At 37.5% G+C, this 13,304-nt stretch overlaps 1 protein-coding gene across 7 annotated transcripts in view; it reads right to left on the bottom strand.

Annotated features, from left to right (window-relative positions):
* The window catches only part of eIF2Bgamma (eukaryotic translation initiation factor 2B subunit gamma), a 234,200-nt gene that overhangs the window by 160,262 nt on the left and 60,634 nt on the right, over nt 1-13,304 (bottom strand). The window lies entirely within an intron of this gene.

Raw genomic sequence — 13,304 nt, forward strand, 5'->3', positions numbered from 1 at the left:
AATCTTGAAAACACTTGAAAAACAAAAGAAAACTGCTGAAAATGCTTTTTTTAATGTTTTATAGTAATCATACATTGTACACTGGTTTCCATAAATTAAAGAAGAAAGAGAAAAATCATAATAATGCAAAAATTGTATATGAGAGATGTGAACGGAAACCTATGAGTAAAGAAGCATCAAAAAAAAGTAAATAAATAGCTTAATTCAGTACTAAATGGGTACATGAAGACAACAGCAAAAACAAGGTCAAAATTAGTGTTGAAGTGCTTCAATAAGGAATGTGGTCATTCTTTATTGAAGCACAGTAATGTAGTACTCACAATGTTTAATACTGTTTGTAACGTTGATAATAACGACCTTTGCTCCTTCAAAGCTTCCCTAAGTCGTTAATGGTTTGAGGGAAGGGGGTTGAGAGCAGCAACACATCTACCAGCATCCCAGACATACCCAATAGGATTAAGGTTAGGAGACCTTGCTGGCTAGTCCATATGTATGATAGTTTCTTCTAGAAGATATTAATCCACAAGCTATACTTGATGAGGATGAACTTTATCATCATGTAGCATAAATGTTTCCCTTATTGCACACACACATACAGATGAATATAGGGGTCCAGGATCTTGTCTCTGTAAGTTGCAGCATTCATAGTTCCACTAGAAAGAGCACAAATCTACTCACACTACCTCCAGCAAAAGTGTCTATTTCACAGATATCACAGGGATGATAAAGTGTCCCTGGTTCTCTTCAGACCAGCACCTGGTATTGCTTTGTACAGCAAATCAGGACTTACCTGTAAACAATAAAAATCCCCAATGGTCTTGCGTCCAGTTGATATGGAGCCTAGTCCATTACAAATGTACTTTCCTGTGGCATGGGAATAGGGGAATGAAGACTACTGGTCACTTACCATATACAGACCACCTTCATAAAGCCTTCTGTACACAGTAGAAGCAGAGAGCAATATTCCTGTGACCAATTCAAAGTCAGGTCATAGCTGATTCAGAGTGGCACTCCTCTTACAACAAGCAAATAACTGGACCCACAGTCTTCCTTCACTGTATCTCTGGGATGCTGTTTGTGACTTCGGCCAGACTCTAGTCGTATGATGGCTTGTCACCTGACCCTACACCATTTACAGGATGTCTTGTAGTCATATCCAAGAATTCTGCTATCATGGAATGCTTTGTTCTCACTCAAGACACAACATGGAAAGCCAACTCCAAAATGCCCTCATTTGCATATACTGCTGACAGTACCACTCATATGTATACAATAACCAGACTCAGTGTCACTTTTTACATAACGTAATGTTCATGCCCCCCTTAATTTAACGGAAATGAGTATACTGGCCATGGATGTAATAAAAATTGGAGGGGGGGGGAAAGAACACTTCACATACAAAACCAAAGCCAACCAAAGCCATAATTACAGTTTTGACTGAGTGGGTCACCCCCCCCAACCCCTTCAAAATCAGGTTGGGATTTGCTGATGATCTCCCTCCACTCTAACTGTAACAAACCAAGCTCGTTTACAAGCAAATAGAAAAACAGCAAAAACAAGGAGTTTTTGTCCTTGCAGCACATCACGACTGGTTTTAAACTAGTCGTGATGTGCAGTCGTCAAATTATAGTACTAAAGGACACATAAAGTTGCAATTCATGTAATGTGAAATAACACAATAAAAAGTATGCATATAATATAATATAACATCGATTATTAAAGGTGTGCTGGACAAGGTCATGAGGATGCATAAGATATGTTTTACTGGGGGTAGAATGAGTAGAATGATTGAGGCACTGGATATGATAAGTAAATGAGCAAAAGTTGGTAGTCGTAATAGGTACAAATGACTTGACTGTGAACACAGAACGTGATATTGGATATCAGGAGGTTGCTTACATGGATAAAAGAGAATAGTGTGATAGGAAAGGTGATAAGATGATGAAGAGAGCAAGGATTATGAACGATATGTTAGTGGAAATGTGTGCAGTCTGTTAATGTGTGGAATGAGTTTGAAAGACGAAGTGTATAAGAGTGATGGACTGCATTTGAGTGGTTCTAGCAAGAGTCACTTGGAGAGACTGCTGCTGGAAGGTAGAGAAGTGAGTGCAGATAATGAATCTGATCAAGTGGGAAGTAATGTGCAGGAGAGATTGAAGAGATGGTTATGAATGAAGAAGTGAGTGGAATGAGTATAGAGAATGAGAGAATGGGTGTGTAAGTCGGACAGGGAAATGGGGAGGCGTAGGGTGGACAGGGGAACACAGTGTGAGAAAGGTGGATGCTCCAAGAGAATGTGAATGCATATATAGACAGGAGAGGAAGGGGATAACCCGGGATCAAGAGAAAACAGTTGGATTTGAAGAGGGTTCTAAGATGAATAAGGAGAAAGGAAAATGGCTTGAGTTGAGCATGGAGAAATCACACTGAATGAGTGGTATCAGTGGAACTAGCTATAGATCCAGGAATGAGCTGCTGTGTTTGTATACAAAAGCTAGAAGTGCAAGAAACAAGGCAAATGAAATGGTTGCATTAACTGAGTCTGTTCACCCAAAAATTGCTGGAATAAGTGAGACATGGTTGGATGAGGATGGCATCCTGACAGGAATAGAGATGGAAGGGTATGATGTGTTTCGTGAGGAGAGAAAGGGTAAAAAGGGAAGGGGGGAGGAGTGCTATTGATGATAGAAAAAGAGTTATGTCCATACAAAGTAGAGATGCAAGAGGGAAATAGTGTGAGATGGAGGTGAATAGAATGAAATACTTGTTTCGATGTTGTTATAGACCTGAATGGTAATGTGGTGGGTAGTGACTATGAAATGTATAATCAAATTAGCAAGCAAATAAGAAAAGGGCGATCGTTATGGTTGATATAGACTGGAAAGATAAGATAGCAACTGGAAGTAAAGAAAATGAATTTCTTGAGTTTTTGAGGGACAACTACCTCAGACAGTATGTAACAGAGGGCACACGATGATTGAGGGTCTTGGATTTGATCATCTAATCAGAGGATGTAATTATAAATGAGGTGTCCAATCACCCTCCAATTGGGGGAGAGTAACCATGAAGTGATTATCTAGGTGGTTGCCAGCAGTGTGAGGACCTCTGTGAGAAAAGGGTATACATGGAACTACAAGGGTGGTGATTATGAAGAGCTCAGGAGACAGCTTGCAGGTGTAACATGGAATGAGGAGTTGGCTGGAAAAGAGATCAATGCAGCTTGGGGAATATTTGAGAACTATCTAGTAGAAGCAATGTCTAAATGTATTCCAAGGGCCAGAAGGTTAAATAAGGTAGGTGTGAAATGGATGAATGAAGAGATTAAGCATGCAATACAGAGAAAAAGGGCATTATGGAGATGCACAAGGGAAGTGGTAATTATCAATTTCATGAGGATTACAAAGACCAGGCAAGGCAGGTGACTTGGTTGGTAAGGGTAGCAAAAGTGAGGTATAATCAGCAGTTAGCTAAGGAAGCCAAAAAAAATCCCAGGGAGTTCTTTGGATATGGCCAGCAAAAAAAAAAAAAAAAGAATGATTATGGAAGGATGACACTGACTGGAGAAATCAGTATAAGGACAACTGTTACAGAAGATATAGTGGAGATACTTAATGAGCAGTTCATAAAGGTCTTTCATTCTTGTGAATATGCTTCCTGGAGATTAAGAGCAGTTGATGATGAGGAGGAGAGACTGACTGTAAGTGAGCAAGAGGTGTATGGGGGAGTTGAGCAAATGTGATGTTAATAAGACTGATAATATATCACCACGTATTCTGAAGGAATGTGCCAGGGAGTTGATGTCTGCCTTGATATATTTTATTAATATGTGTCTTGCATAGGGTCAAGTTCCAAAGGAGAGAAATGAGGGCAAAATTGTTCTGCTTCATAAGGGAGGTGATAGAACTCAAGCATCAAATTATAGGCCTATTGTGTGTCAGGTGTTGTGGTTAAGTTGTTGGAGAAGCTGGTGAGAACTATGATCCAGAAATGTGTTGACAACAATGGTATTATCTTTGATGGACAGCATGGATTTGCTAAAGGGAGGTCATGTAATTTAGTAATCTACTTACTTATTACAATAATATGACAGCTTCCTTGGACAGAGGAGAGGGATACACAGTAATACACTTAGATTTCGCAAAGGCCTTTGATAAATTACCACATGATAAGTTAATAGTTAATAGTGTTATACCCTGATAAGTTAAGAATGTTAAAATTCCACTTATCATGGTTTAACGAACAAAGAAGTAAAAACCCTGTAAAATAATTAAGTAAACATGCTTGTTTCTAAGTAGGTATAGTTGTGAACTTTAGAAAATATTGAATACATTGATTTAAGAAGAAAGAAATAATTAATTAGCTCAAGGAAAATTTTATAATGTTTAAAAAAAAAGGAATTTTAGATAAAAATGTATAAAGGAAAGTTGCCCGAGACAAAGTGTAAATTAAGAGAGTTATGGTTTTATGTTGATATTAAATTCGATGTAAGAATAACTTGTAAAAGAAACACTAGAACGTATTCTGCGTGAAAGATAGTCCAAGGTTCAAGGACACGCTGACGATTGCCCCTGCTTGGCGCGTGAGTGAACAAGCACAGAGAAAACGGATGTCGTGAGGTCATGTAACATAGGAAATCGAGGTGACGGATGAACAGCGGAGTGTTGTTTTTTTTACCGATAGGGTGAACGTATAAAAGGGTTAGGAAGCCCCCCCCCCTTCAGTTGTGTGGAGTTCTCACATTTCCTCGAGTAATGAAGTTTTAGTCTGGTGCTGGTTCGGGGATGGCCAAACGATACCTCTAGACTAGGACAATGTTACAGCTGGTAACCCTATCCTAGATTCCCGGAAAGTAGTGGCAGACCATGTCGTTGAAAGGTCAGCAGAAGCACCCGTCCCGAAGTCTAAGGTAATTACTATGAGGTCTTGACCCGAGGTAGATTGAAGGAAACAAAGAAATCACCTAATGAAACAGAGGATAGCTAGAGCAGAAGCAGACGGACAGAGGTACCATCGAATGGAGATAAGTAAAGTTTATTATTTATATGAATGTAATCTGAATATGTATTAATATGTGAAGCTTTATTAGTGAAGGACTCAGATACAAGTATAGGTCAGGACTGTAGCATGTGTGTTTTATAGAAAGTCATGAATGAATGGTTATTAACTGAAACTTTGTATGTTGAAGAATGGTTAATGTTACCAGTAGTTAGTATAGAAATTTAATACTGGAATTTAGTAGTAATTTAGATGATATAGAATTACTTACTTTTGTGTGAATTACTTGAGAAAAAAAATGTGTTCAAGATCATATCTGATGAAGTCAAGCTAATTAACTGATTCAGATCAGAATATGTTTTATTTAGAGTGATGATTGTTCTTGTATGTTAAACTGTAATCTAAGAAACAAATAAATCTTGCTTGATTTTAACTAAATATATGAGTCTGTGTATAGAATTCAATGCACCACTTGTGAAACTCATTACGGATCTGAGCAAGAGTTTAATTGAATAAAGTTAAGGACACGATTGCAACCCTAGGTCACATGAGTATATCGTCTAACTTACTTCTTGATTGAGTTATATCTTTAATCTAATAATTCTAAGTGGCACAGTCTAAAAATATAAATTTCTTAGGATTTTAAGATAGGTAAGGTTTGAGGACTCTGTCACATTGAATTTTGGCTCCACCCTGAGGCTATTTCTTTGTGCGATAGAGATACCACGTGACCCATGTAGAAAAGACTTCACTTTTAGCAGCTTGATATAGAGATACAAGGAATAATATTGAAAGTAGACACAACAATAGTCAAACTAGAGCAGATGGGGTTGGATATTAGATTAGTGCACTGGATCGGAGACTGGCTATCTGATGGGTATCAGCAAGTTGTGTATGGAGGAGCAATATCCCAGAAGAGGAAAGTCACTAGTGGTGTACTCAGGGAACTGTTTTAGGGCCATTACTGTTTCACTTGTATGTTAATGATGTTGACAAAGATTTGGATGAAGACATTCAGTTGGGGAGGATTAGCTGTGTTCTCCTATCAGGATCTTGGCTGACTAGCCATCAGTCATGCTTGTAGCATGTTGAGCACAGTTAAGCCTGGGATAGATTTCCATGGTGAGCTGGCAATCTACAACATAGTCAAAAACCCTGATGGAGCCGATATAGATGGCAGTGCCAATATTTCGGTGAGGTCCAGAGGGTGAAGTACCCAGGAAGTTTTAGTATCATGCCTTCATGTGTCCCCCCCCCCAGGAAACATGGTGTCGTAATGAGCCATGGAGAAGTAGATACTGAGCAAAGAGCTGGCAGAAAGCTATAAAATGCATCTCCCAAGATGTTATGTGGCTAGCATGGGAGATTAGGCCACAACCCCCAGAAAGGCCGTAAAGCCCATGGCCAAAATGGGCAAACACTGGATGTGACTAAATTTCCCCAACTATATGACTACTCTGATTGAAACCATTTATGGAGGCCAGAGCATGATGCAATGGGGAAGCTTTCCCAAATAATAAGCAATATTGGAATAACCCAAGAATTCATAAATATAACAGTAATCAATACAATCCTCTTTTCCTCTATATAGGAACATTTAATTGTTGAACACTTAAAGAAGAGGAAGACCTTACCATCTTACAGCAAGAACTAAAACATATTAAATGGGACATCATAGGTTTAAGTGAAGTTTGCAGGCAGGATGAACATTTAATGAAACTTAAAAACGGAGACTACTTATACTATTATGGGCAGTACGGAACTGGATTTCTAATTAAGAAAATAATTACATACCTCATAGAAGAATTTAATTATACAGATGAAAGAATAATATAAATCACACTTAAAATAAACTCCAAACTTAAAATCAGGATCATCCAAATATATGCTCTCACATCATCCCACACTGATGAAGAGATAGAAGCATTTTATGACTCACTGCAGCATACTCTAGACAAAAAAAAAGAAATAGCAATCAAAACTTTACTATAGTAATGGGCGATTTTAAAAGTAGGTCATCCCATTCACCAAATAGACACAACAGGACCATAAGTATATAGTACAAGCAGCAACTCAGGAATGGTTCTTATAGAATTCTTTATCAGTAACAAGCTTTACATTATGAATACATTTTTTAAGGAAGCCCTCAAAAGAAAATGAACATGGAGAAGTCCAAATGAAAAATAAAAAATGAAACAGATTATATACTGTGTAATAATAAAGAAATAGTTCAAGATACCTCAATACTAAATCAAGTAAAAACAGGAAGTGACCACTGACTGGTGAGAGCCAAAATTAAAATAAACCCTAAATTGGAAAGAATAAAATGACTAAACAACAAAAAATCAAGACATTTTGACTTAAAACCTATTGAAAACAAGAAGGATTATGAAGAAAAACACAATCAAAAACTAGGCTTAATAAATCTATTTGAAGAAGACATAAATAAAATAAGCAAAAATCTAACGGAAGTAATAATCTCAGCGGCCAATGAATTCAAAAGCAACAAATAACAAAAAGCCCATAAACTTTCAGAGCAAACCTTACAAAAAAAGAGACGAAATATGAAACAAGGCAAAAACTTAACTTCTAAAATAGAATATGCAGAACTATGCAAAACAATACGGAAAAAGATGAGAAATGAAATAAGATCTTATAACACTAAAAAAATAAAAGAAACAATTGAAAACAATAAAATATGATAATAAATAAAATATGAAAATACTAAGAAAACATTCATCAGTTGGCAAAAGTCAAATAACTGCAATAAAAGATAAGAATGGAACTACAATAAGGAACCAAGAACAAATCCTAAGCAGGCTAGAAGAATTTTACAAAGAATCCTATAGTGATCCTTCAATAGATAAATCAAATATAAATAATCAAATATATAATCAAATTTATTCAAATAAAACATATCAAAAATAAATTATATGAAATAATATAAATAATCAAATATATATAAATAACTCTTCTCCATCACATATAGAATTCATCCCCCATTCACTTCAGATGAAATAAAACAAATGAAAAATGAAAAATATCTTGGTGAAGACCTAATTCACATAGAATTAATTAAATGGAGAGGAAACAACATGATTCACCATGTCACAAACTTACTAAATCTATGCCTAAAAGAGGGGAAGATACCAGAAAACTGGAAAAATGCTACTCTGATACTGTTATTTAAAAAAAAAGGGGGGGGGGACAAAGAAGAAGTAAAGAACTATATACCAATTAGTATTCTCTCTAATCTGCACAAAATTCTCACAAAAGTAATAACAAACAAGTTAACCCTTTTCTAGACTCAAATGAACCAGTAGAACAAGCAGGATTCTGTAAAGGCTTTAACACAACTGATCATATTCATGCAGTAAAACAAATAATAGAAAAAGCAGAAGAAAACCAATTGCCTCTTTGTTTAGCCCTTTATTGATTATGAAAAAGCATTTAATTCCATCAAAACTAATGCAATAATCAAAGCACTCCAGAATCAGGGAGTTCCTGGAGAATATATGGACCTCCTCCAGGAAATATACCACGCTGCAACAGCAACAATCCAACTTCACACGAGTAGCAATAAAATATCAATTAAAAAAGGTGTCAGTCAAGGAGACTCTCTACCACCCAAAATCTTTACAGCAGTCCTTCAAGAAATATTTAATAATATAAATTGAATAAACCTTGGTATAAAAATTAATAACAGAAACTTAACACACCTAAGATATGTAGATAATATCATAATTTTCATAAATACTCCAGAAGACCTTAATATAATGATAGAAGACATATATCATTAAAAGTAGAAAAGTCGATCTAAAAATAAACAGAGAAAACTCTAAAATCATGTTTAATCATTTTGTAACACCAAAAAACATAATAACAGAAAATAATTTCTTGAAAAGTGTCTCTTCATATACATACTTAGGTCACTGATCTAAACTGTGGACTCCAAAAGGGAAAAAAATAGGAGAATTCAACTTGCCTGGAGTGCATTCAGAAAATTGAAAAGCATTTTTCAAAACAATGATGCCCCACTCTGTTTAAAAAGGAAGACATTTAACCAGTGTATACTTCCAGCCATCCCCATATGTTTCTGAAACACGATCTCTAACAAAAGCACTGGCAAATAAACTAACAACAACTCTCAAAGAAAAATGGAGAGGTTGATGCTAGGCATCACATTAAAAGATAAGAAGCCAGACTCACATCACTGACATCATTCTTCACCATAAGCGACTAAAATGGACATGGGCCGGACATCTATCCAGAAGAGAAGATGAGCAATGGACCACCACTAACAAACTGGATTTCAAAAGAAGGGAAACGAGGCCGAGGACGTCTTAAAAGAAGGTGGAGTGATAAATTGTCAAATTTTGTTGGGGAAAATTTATTAACCACTGCCAAGAACAGAGAAAGGTGGAAAGAACTGGAGGAGGCCTTCGTCCAGCAGTGGACAGAAAATGGCTGAAAAGAAGAAGATTCAGTTATTTGCAGATGATGCAAAGTTGTGACAAACTATGAAGAGTAGAGAAGATGTTGTGGCATTACAAGAAGACTTGAATAAATTGAGTGATTGGGCACAGGAATGGGGATGTGAGTTCAATGTTGCAAAATGTAAGATTTTAAAATTTGGGAAACAAAGATGAAATGTAGAATTTATGCTTGGTGGGGATATATTGTCAGAGGTGGAGAAAATAAGAGATCTTGGGGTGATAATATGCTACAGTTATATGGTGTCAATGGGGCATTATATCAAGCAATACTTAGTCTTATTAGAGTTGTAAGTCAGCAGTTAGAATTGAAGGAAGTACAGGAAGATATTTTAATGTTAAATCTGGTGTCAGACAAGGATGTACATTATCTATATGGATCACATTATGAAGGAAAGTGGTATTAAACATGATATCAAAATTGGAGATGTTAATGTCAGCTCTTTGCTTTATGTGGAAGATGTTATACTTCTAAATAAATCCGCTACAAGTCTGCAAGATTCTCTGACTAAATTGAATAACTATTGTAATAGATTTGGTATGAAGGTCAGCAATAAAAAGACAAAGACAATGAAAATACGCTTGAATCATTGAAAATGTCAACTCTGTGGTAAATGGAGAACCTGCGGAACAAGTAAAACATTTCAGCTACTTAGGCACAAATTTTAGTGAAGATGTTAAATTAAATATGGAAATAGACAACAGAATCAACAAAAGCTGGTATGGTAGGAAGTCAATTGAATACATTCATATGGAATAAGAGAGAAATTAGTCGGAACACTAAATTAGCTGTATACAAGACAGCATGTTCAAACCAGTTTTAACTTATGGATTTGAGAGCTGGGTCAGAAGTAAAACACTTGACCAAAGACTAGAGACCACAGATATGAGAGTGCTGAGAAAGATTAAAGGGGTGAACAGATGGCATCAATGACAATATGATATTAAAAACGAGGATATTAGGAAAGAACTTTACATTGTCAGCATCCAGGAATGCGTTAGCAGAGCTAATCTCAGGTGGGATGGTCACTTAAACAGAATGGGCAATGAAAGATTAGCAAAACAAGTGTTCTCTGCCAGGTTGGCAGGAGAACGACCCAGAGGAAGACCAAGATATAGGTGGATTGATATGGTACAAAGTGCTTTAGACGTTAGAAATGTGAGATCTGATAATGTTGGAGTCTTGACAAGTAACAGACTGATTTTTTGAGGAGAATTGTAGATAGGAAGTTAGTAATGATGTAAATTTTTCATGCAGTACTATCATATCCTGTACACCCCTTGAGGGTACATGGCAGGAATTTGATGATGATGGGGTGATAGTGGAAAAGGGTTCTGAAATTTAGGGGACACACTGCCAAAATTGTGAGGAAAACATATAGACTTCTGGGAATGATACAGAGGATAATGACTTGTAGAAGTAGGGAGATTCTTATTCCATTATATAAGGCTTTGAATACGCCACACATGGAACACTGTGCACAGATGTGGTCACCTGGTTTTCAAAAGGACGAAGAGATGTTGGAAAGGGTGCAGAGGTGACTGACTGACCAAGGTAGTTTCTAACCTCTGGATCAAATACAAGGAAAAGTTGAGAAGATGCAATTTACAGAGTCTAGTGGATAGGAGGAAGAGGGGGAGATACAATAGAGACCTACAAGTTAGTAAGGGGTTGTTGTAGGATCAATGTTGGAGAGGTTCTACAGAAAACAGTGGGAGATCAGGGGAGAACCAGAGGCCATCCCTGGAAGCTGTATAAGGAAGGTGTGAGCAGGGGAGCGAGAAGAAGGTTTTTTGCATGCAGAGTTGGGAATGATTGGAATGCCTTGCCTGAGGGTGTGGTGTCTGCAAAGAATTTAAGTGTGTTTAAGGCATGGTATGGTGAGCTGTTGTAGGATAAAAGGACCTCCTAGATGAGTCTTTGGGTCTTGGGGCAATAATAATAATAATAATGAGATAAATGCAATGCTGAAACAAATGTTCACAAATGTAAAGATTTTGCCTCTTTACAAGGCTTTAATAAGGCCAAACTTGGACTATTGTGCGCAGGTCTGGTCTCCTGGTTTCCGTTGTGATTCTGATATGGAGAGAATGCAAAGGAAAGTGTTAAAAATGATATCAGTATTGTGGTATACTGATTATGAAAGCAGATTGAGAATTTGTAGACTGCAGACACTAATAAACAGGAGAAAGAGGGGTGATATGACTGAAACTTACAAACTTCTGAAAGAATCATACAAGTTTTTCAGTTGACATAATTTTTCAATTTATGGAGGGTCAGGAAAGAACAAGAGGATGAAAGTTACTTCTTGGCCTGTAGAAGTTACCAACAGATTAAAGCCGTTTAACTCTATACACCACCGTATTTACGGACTCCCAAAAATACATAAAGAAAATGTGCCATTACGTCCCATAGTGGATGGCATTGATTCCCCCACATACAAATTAGCTAAACATTTGGCCAAAGAGCTCACACACTATACTGGCGACACACCGTCACACATAAAAAACTCAGCCCACTTCAAAGCCAGCATAGAAAACCTTGCACTCCAACATATTGATATAATGGTCAGCTTTGACGTCTCCTCCTTATTCACAAATGTCCCACTGAAGGAAACTTCAGAGCTAATCCAAGCTAAATTTTCTCCCGATATCTCAGCCCTATTTCAGTTCACAATGAACTCAGGCGCTATTTCGTTTGGCAGGGAAAATTCTACAAACAAATAGAGGGGACAGCCATTGGTTCACCACTCTCCCCACTCTTGGCCAATTTCTTTATGGAGACCTTTGAAGAAAAAGCCTTAGCCTCTGCCCCACAAAAACCAACCATATGGCTCCACTACATTGATGATGTGTTCGCTATTTGGCCACATGGCTCAGAAACACTCCAGAATCAAGTTCACCCTGGAAAAAAAAAGGAAAACAACAGCCTCCCTTTCCTAGACACACTAGTCACCTGCCAGCCTGATGGAACCTTGATTTTCTCAGTTTATAGAAAACCCACCCATACAGGCAGATACATTCACCAACAATCCCACCACTCCCCCTCACAACAATATGGAGTGGTGAAAACACTATACAACAGGGCTAAACTAATCTGTTCTAATGACATGGCCCTAAACATTGAACTAAATCACATCCTCAACACTTTCTCAGCCAATGGCTACCCCCCCCCCCAAATCCAAAAAATATTAAAACCTACAAACCACAGCCCCCCCTCCACAACAAAGATTACTCTAAATCCATCACCATTCCAAGGCACCTCAGAAAAAATTACCAAAATTTTAAAAAAACATGACCACACCTCCTGTTACAGGCCTTACAGAAAATTGGCATCCCTTATCCGCTCCACCAAAGACCAACCACTTCCCCTAGACCTACCTGGTGTATACCAGGTCCCTTTCAGTTTGGCCAAAAACTGTCGTACTTTGGCCAAACAGGCAGGACAGCGAATATCAGAATTTCTGAACACAAGGACTACATCCAGTTTCACAAGTACAGCCATTCTGGTCTTGCAGCCCATGCTCTGGATACACGCTACAGAATACGGTGGAAGAAAGCTACAGTAATACACCGTAGCAAATACAAATTCGAAAGACTATTTATGGAATCAGCCTTAGCCCTAAGAAACTCCCCAAACCTCAACAAATTTGGTTGTATGCGACTGCCCCAAATTTGGGAGGCATACATCAGCAGACTTTCAGCCCAACGGCCAAGAACACCTACTTAGCCCGCTAGAGGGCACCATCAGGACTTCTAGGAGAACGATAGCTTCATATCTTCATTCTCAGTTACTGTGTTGTAGTGCCTGCGTGC

The sequence above is a fragment of the Typopeltis vanoorti genome, chromosome 20 (genome assembly GCF_054136105.1).
Source record: "Typopeltis vanoorti isolate ZY-2024b chromosome 20, IOZ_Tvanoo_1.0, whole genome shotgun sequence".
NCBI lineage: Eukaryota > Metazoa > Arthropoda > Arachnida > Uropygi > Thelyphonidae > Typopeltis > Typopeltis vanoorti.